At 44.3% G+C, this 7,488-nt stretch overlaps 1 pseudogene across 1 annotated transcript; it reads left to right on the plus strand.

The window, feature by feature from the left end:
• The first annotated feature begins 2,551 nt into the window (after positions 1-2,551).
• Positions 2,552-7,285, plus strand: LOC702093 (solute carrier family 2, facilitated glucose transporter member 3 pseudogene; annotated as a pseudogene). The gene has a single exon (XR_013401223.1). The product of XR_013401223.1 is annotated as a solute carrier family 2, facilitated glucose transporter member 3 pseudogene (transcript).
• Positions 7,286-7,488: the final 203 nt, after the last annotated feature.

The raw sequence follows: 7,488 nt of genomic DNA on the forward strand, positions 1-7,488 counted from the left end.
ATAGTTTTTGCTCTGTTGCCTAGGCTGGAGTGAACTGGCATGATGTCAGCGCATTGCAACCTCCCAGGTTCAAGCAATTCTGCCTCAACCTCCTGTGTAGCTAAGATTGCAGGCACATGCCACCACGCCCAGCTAATTTTTGTATTTTTAGTAGAGATGGGGTTTCACCATGTTGTCCAGACTGGCCTCGAGCTCCTGACCTCAAGTGATCTGCTTGCCTCAGCCTCCCAAAGTATTGAGATTATAGGCATGAGCCACCATGCCTGGCCTTCAGTGAGTGTTTTGACAGAATTTTACCTGAATGTCAAGAGCTAAAAAACGAAACAAACAAACAAACAAAAATACTTTTCTCAGTCTTTGCCTATTGGGTCTGTACTGGGGCCCTCCTTCAACACTTAGCCAGGCTTGCACTGAGCTTAGGAATCAACTGTGATGAAAGCTGAAGTTTTTATCACATCTTTTCTGACAAGCATCTTGCCCTGGGTCCATGCATGGCTTTCTAAATTCCCTGCATACACAGGTGCTTCTGCTTGTCCTACCTTCCCAAAGAAACTCTGTCTTCAAATTTTTTGCCTAAGCCTTAGGTGGTTTATCACATGTCTCAACTGTGACCTCTTGCCTCAGGCCTTGTTCTTCTACCTTACGATGATTCAAGCAATGCCTGCTGCTTTTCCAACCTGGGTTAGTTCAGAGTTACACAGAGGTGAGTATTTTGTGCCAGTCCTTCATGTACCCTCAGACAGTTTAAAACCGATCTACACAATAATTTACAAATAAAGTCTGCTTTGCTCCCTCTAGAACCAGGGACCACACTCACATGCTGGCAGTATGGGCTTCTGTCTTCAGGACCATTGCAAGGTAAGGTGTGGAGTAAGAGCAAATAAAAATGCCACAAAACTTTCCTACCATTTTTGAGTTTACTTTATTTATTTATTTTTCGAGACGGAGTCTCTGTCACCCAGGCTGGAGTGCAGTGGGACGATTTTGGCTCACTGCAACCACTGCCTCCTGGTCTCAAGCAATCCTCCTGTCTCAGCCTCCTGAGTAGTTAGGATTACAGGAGAGTGCCACAATGCCTGGCTAATTTTTTGTATTTTTAGTAGAGATGAGGTTTCACCATGTTGGCCAGGCTGGTCTCGAACTCCTGACCTCATGATCCGCCCACCTCAGCCTCCCAAAGTGCTGGTATTACAGGCGTGAGCCACCATGCCCAGTCTTATCTCTATATTATATATATGTTATATATATTTATTATATATATGTTATATATATTAATTATATATATATTATATATACACATATATACATATATAATATATACACGTATATATATAATATACATATATATATTTATCTTAGTTAGGGACTCATTCTGTCACCCAGGCTTCAGTGCAGTGTCAAGATCATAGTTCACTGCAGCCTTGACTTCCCAGGCTCAAATGATCCTCCCGCTTCAGCCTCCCCAGTAGCTGGGACTACAGGCATGCACCACCAGGCCTGGCTAATTTTTATTTTTTTATTTTTTGTAGAGACAGGGTCTCACTGTGTTTCCCAGGCTATTCTGAAACTCCTGGGCTGAAGAGATCCTCTTGTCTTGACCTCCCAAAATGCTGGGATTACAGGCGTGAGCCACTGCAACTGACCCATTTTTTATTTTTCTTAATTCAGCATCCATTTGGTTGCTGTAAGCCTCTGACTTTTTTCCAGAGTCTGACAAAGTTAATTCTTACAGATTCTGCTTGTTTTTTGAGTTTCTGTGGAGGGACAGGAGCTTGGGGCTGCCTATTCTGCCATTTTGCTGACCTAAGTAGGGTTTGAAATCTTAAAATTAGGATATAAGGTAGGTTTTTTCCCCTTTATTTATTTATTATTTTGAGATGGAGTCTGGCTCTGTCGTCCAGGCTGGAGTGCAGTGGCGCGATCTCGGCTCACTGCAAGCTCTGTCTCCTGAGTTCACGCCATTCTCCTGCCTCAGCCTCTGGAGTAGCTGGGACTACAGGCGCTCGCCACCATGCCCGGGTAATTTTTTGTATTTTTAGTAGAGACGGGGTTTCACCGTGTTAGCCAGGATGGTCTCGATCTCCTGACCTCGTGATCCGCCAGCCTCGGCCTCCCAAAGTGCTGGGATTACAGGCATGAGCCACCGCGCCCAGCCTTCCCCCTTATTTTTAAAAATAAAGTGTTGCAAATAATTAAATGGTTAAATGCATGAACTTTGGAGACAGATGGTCTAAATTTTAATCCTGCCTTTGCCACCAAAAAGTTTGTAATAAGTGAGTTATTTAATCTCCAAACTTCAATTTCTCATCTGTAAAGTAGGAATATGGGAAGGGCTAATTAGGATCATTTATTGTAAAATCAGTAGTGTGCAGTAAATGTTTGACAAGCAGCTCTCAGAAGGGATGGGCCTGAAAACCCTGATTTTTAGTGTTTGCCAGTTTCCATGGTGTAAATACTCCTGACATGGGTGAATTTAAGATGCCAATGTAAAATCTTCTAATGCAGGCAGGCTTGTGAAAACACACACATAATTGACTCTCACGAACCAGGGAAGGCCAACTCTACCATATCACTTTCTTAAAAAGTATGAGGTACACAGGCTGGGCACAGTGGTTCACACCTGTAATCCCAGCACTTTGGGAGGCCGAGGTGGGCAGATCACGAGGTCAGGAGATCGAGACCATCCTGGCTAACACGGTGAAACCCTGTCTCTGTTAAAAAATACAAAATATTAGCCAGGCGTGGTGGCGGGCGCCTGTAGTCCCAGCTACTCGGGACGCTGAGGCAGGAGAATGGCATGAACCCAGGAGGCGGAGCTTGCAGTGAGCTGAGATCACGCCACTGCACTCCTGACTGGGAGAGAGAGCAAGACTCCATCTCACACACACACACAAAAGTATGAGGTACACAATAAGTGATCAATCAATAAATATTATCATCTTCAATTGCTTTGAACAAAATGAATAAAATAAGAATGGTTTCTGAAAAGTCAAGATACAGCATCTCCCTCTATATTGCCCTATGTTATAAAATACTTTAGGTACTTGGAAATGTTATTTCCAGACAGTCCATCTTCTGTGAGAACCACGTTTCATATCCCCTTTCTATCTTTAGATCTTGCATCATTGTTTACAGCGAACACAATCATAGAGAGAATAGTCATTGTCCACAAGTCTGCCTGAAACTGACCACACTTGAAAGGACTTGCTCCTAATTGACTAATCTATTAACTTTGCAGGCTGCACAAAAACTTAGAGGCATCATCCTGCCTTGGCTTCTGGTTGCCAAGGTGTTCTGCCTGATACCACCTCTGTCAGCAGTCACCAACTAGCCATGCTTTTCCCTTGGAGGCACATGTAGATTGCTTAACTACCCTCACCAGGCAAACAATTCTGCATATGTCATGTCCTCTGCTTTTCTTTTCAGATCCAGCCTTAGTCAAGCTTGTGAAGCAATGACTGTCTTAATTGGTCCCCTGGGTACCCAGAACTAATCCTTTACCAAGTCACTCGTTATCCCGTGTTCCCTATCTCTCTATCCATCCATCCTTCATCCTCATCCAATACTTACAGAATGCCTATGGCTGCAAATACAAGGATGACTGCTGGTTCCTGCTGTCCATAAACTCACAGCCTGGGATAAGGTAGGGTAGAGTGAATAGATATGCAAGCAAAATAGAATGGAGTGTGATAAGGGGAAGTAGGAAAGTACATGCAAAGTACTCTGGGAAACTAAAGGAGGAATTCTGCCTACCTTGAGGAACTAAGGGAAGTTTTCATGGAGTGCGTGCAGGTAACCTTAGGGTAAGATTGGCTGGGAACCAAATTGTGCTAGACCTTGTGCACCTGACTGTGGCATTGGCTTCTTCAGCAACAGGGAGCCTTTCTTTCTTTTTGTTATTTCCCTGCATCTTACAAGGTAAAGGCCTTGGTCCCTGCTAATAATAAAATAATAACCAACTTTATAAAGAGCTTACAATGTGCCAGATACTGTACTAAGTGCTTTATATTCTTTTTTTGGGGGGCAGGGGGGGTTGGGCAGGGTCTCACTCTGTCACCCAGGCTGGAGGGCGGTGGCACAATCATGGCTCACTGCAGCCTTGACCTCCTGGGCTCAAGCCTCCCACCTCAGCCTCCCGAGTAGCTGGGACTACAGTCATGCAACACCATGCCTGGCTAATTATTTTTTGTAGAGACAGGGTCTCTCTATGTTTCCCAGGCTGGTCTTGAATAACACCTGGGCTCAAGTGATCTTCTTGCCTCAGCCCTCCAAAGTGCTGGGATTATAGACATGAGCCACTGCACCCAGCTTATTATTTAACTTAATCTTCACAACAACTTTAGAAGACAGAAAATAGGAGATGCTGTAATGGTAAGAGTTTTAGAGCGTTCCTGAGGACCTGGAGAAAACTTGCTGCCAAGAAGGAAATTTTGAAGGTTTCATTGGTTGAAAAAGGTGTCTCTGGAATCACACTCCTAGATCTTTCTTAAAGACTTGAAAAGAATTAGATTAGGGGCCAGGCACAGTGGCTTACACCTGTAATCCCAGCACTTTGGGAGGCCGAGGTGGGTGAGTCACCTGAAGTCGGGAGTTCGAGACCAGCCTGGCCAACGTCGTGAAACCCCATCTCTACTAAAAATACAAAAAATTAGCAGGGTGTGGTGGTGCACACCTGTAATGCCAGCTACTTGGGAGGCTGAGGCAGAAGAATTGCTTGAACCCGGGAGACAGAGGTTGCAGTGAGCTGAGATCACACTGTTGCACTCCAGCCTGAGCAACAAGAGTGAAACTCTGTCTCGAAAAAAAAAAAAAAAAGAATTAGATTAAGGCCATGGGGGACACAGAAGGTCACTCCATCTCTGATCTTCGCCATCACAATTGCTACAATTGGCTCTTTCCAGTTTGGCTATAACACTGGGATCATCAGTGCTCCTGAGACTATCGTAAGGGAATTTGTCAACACTTTGAAGGATAAGGCAAATACCCCTCCCTCTGAGATGTTGCGCTTGTCCCTCTGGTCCTTGTCTTTGGCCATATTCTCCATTGGTGGTATGATTGGCTGCTCTTCCGTTGGACTCTTTGTCAACAGCTTTGACAGGCGTAATTCAATGCTTACCATCAATCTGTTGGCTGTCACTGGTGGCTGCCTTATGCGATTGTGTAAAGTAGCTGAGTTGGTTGAAATGCTGATCCTGGCCCACTTGGTTATTGGCTTCTTCTGCAGACTCTGCACAGGTTTTGTGCCCACGTACATTGGAGAGATCTCGCCTACTACCCTGCGAGGTGTCTTTGGCACTCTCAACCAGCTGGGCATTGTTGTTGGAATTCTGGTGACCCAGATCTTTGGTCTGAAATTCATCCTGGGGTCTGAAGAGCTATGGCCCATGCAATTAGGCTTTCCCATCTCTCCTGCTATGCTGCAAAGTGCAGCCCTTCCATTTTGCCCTGAAAGTACCAGATTCTTGCTCATTAACAGAAAAGAAGAGGAGAATGCTAAGGAGATCCTCCAATGGTTGTGGGGCACCCAGGATGTATCCCAAGACATCCAGGAGATGAAAGATGAGAGTGCAAGGATGGCACAAGAAAAGCAAGTCACTATGCTGCAGCTCTTTAGAGTATCCAGCTACCGACAGCCCATCATCATTTCCATCATGCTCCAGCTCTCTTAGCTGGAATCAATGCTGTGTTCTATTACTCAACAGGAATCTTCAAGGGTGCAGGTGTTCAACAGCCTATCTGTGTCACCATCGGTGTGGTGTGGTTAATACTATCTTCACTGTAGTTTCCCTATTTTTGGTGGAAAGGGCAGGAAGAAAGACTCTACATATGATAGGACTTTGAGGGATGGCTTTTTGTTCCATCCTCATGACTGTTTGTTATTAAAGGATGAGTATAATGGGATAAGCTTTGTCTGTATTGGTGCTATCTTGGTCTTTGTGGCCTTCTTTGAAATTGGGCAAGGCCCCATTCCCTGGTTTATTGTGGCTGAACTCTTCAGCCAGGGCCCTGGCCCAGCTGTGATGGCAGTGGCCAGCTGCTGCAACCAGACCTCCAACTTCCTAGTTGGATTGCTCTTCCCTTCTGCTGCTTACTATTTAGGAGCCTACGTTTTTATTATCTTCACCGACTTCCTCATTACCTTCTTAATCTTTACTTTCTTCACCTTCTTAATCTTTACTTTCTTCAAAGTCCCTGATACGTGTTACAGGACTTTTGAGGATATCACACAGGCCTTTGAAGGGAGGGCACACAATGCAAATAGATCTGGAAGAACTGCGTTGTGGAGATGAACAGTATCCAGCCTGCTAAGGAGACCACCACCCATGTCTAAGTCATGCCTCCTTCCACCTCCCTCCCAGCAAGGGAAAGCCACCTCTCCCTGAAAGAGGGAGAGACCTCATCAGGATGAACCCAGGGCTGCTTCTGAATGCTGAGACTTGATTCCTTTCTCCCTCAACAAGGCTGGAGCTTGTTGGATTTTCAATGGCTTTTAAAATATTTCATTTCTTGAATATTCATTTCTGCATAGGAAAGACCAAGTGAACCTACCTTCATTTCAGGAGGGATTGACCACTTGGGATATGACAACTTTGCCAGCTCTTCTCCCTTGGGTTCTAATATTGCCCACTAGGGAATATAGGGGAGGAAAAGTAAGATGCAGTTCTCCCAACCTCAGACTCACCAGGAAGTAGATACACACACATTGTGGAAGGCAGAGAGGGTTTATGTAAGAGCACCTTTCTCACTTCCATACAGCTGTACACAGCAAATTACTTTAGTTTTATTTATTTTTACCTTCTGGTTTAATTACATAAATATTGTGCCCAATAATGAAAACATGAGGAAATTGAGGTTAAAAGGAAGTGTTTAAAAAGAGGTTATAGAGTAGAAGATTTGATGCTGGAGAAATTAAGGTGCAATAAGAAGAATTTAGGGAGAAATGCAGTTAATTATTGGAGGGTAAATGATGTGGTGCCTGAGGTCTGCACGTTACCTCTTAACAATTTCTGTCCTTCAGACGGAAACTCTTAAATTTAATTTCTCAGAAAAGTCATATGCCTATATAGTAAAGCTACTGATATCTTTTGGAACTTTTTTCTTTAAAATTATAGTTTATATGTAGTATTACTTGAAATCCAGGATTATTAACTAAGATGGGCATTGTAGTTAATTGTGGTTGATGGGTTCTAATTTTGGATGGAGTCCAGGGAAGGGAAAGTTATTTATAGAAAGCCTGTTCCTTCTCACTGGACCAAACAACTCCTTCCCCTTGCAGTAGACTCATTACCTTTTTTTTTTTTTTTTTTTTTTTTTTGAGACGGAGTCTCACTCTGTCGCCCGGGTTGGAGTGCAGTGGCCGGATCTCAGCTCACTGCAAGCTCCGCCTCCCGGGTTTACGCCATTCTCCTGCCTCAGCCTCCCAAGTAACTGGGATTACAGGCGCCCGCCATCTCGCCCGGCTAGTTTTTTGTATTTTTTAGTAGATAC

The sequence above is a fragment of the Macaca mulatta genome, chromosome 1 (assembly GCF_049350105.2).
Source record: "Macaca mulatta isolate MMU2019108-1 chromosome 1, T2T-MMU8v2.0, whole genome shotgun sequence".
Classification (NCBI taxonomy): Eukaryota; Metazoa; Chordata; class Mammalia; order Primates; family Cercopithecidae; genus Macaca; species Macaca mulatta.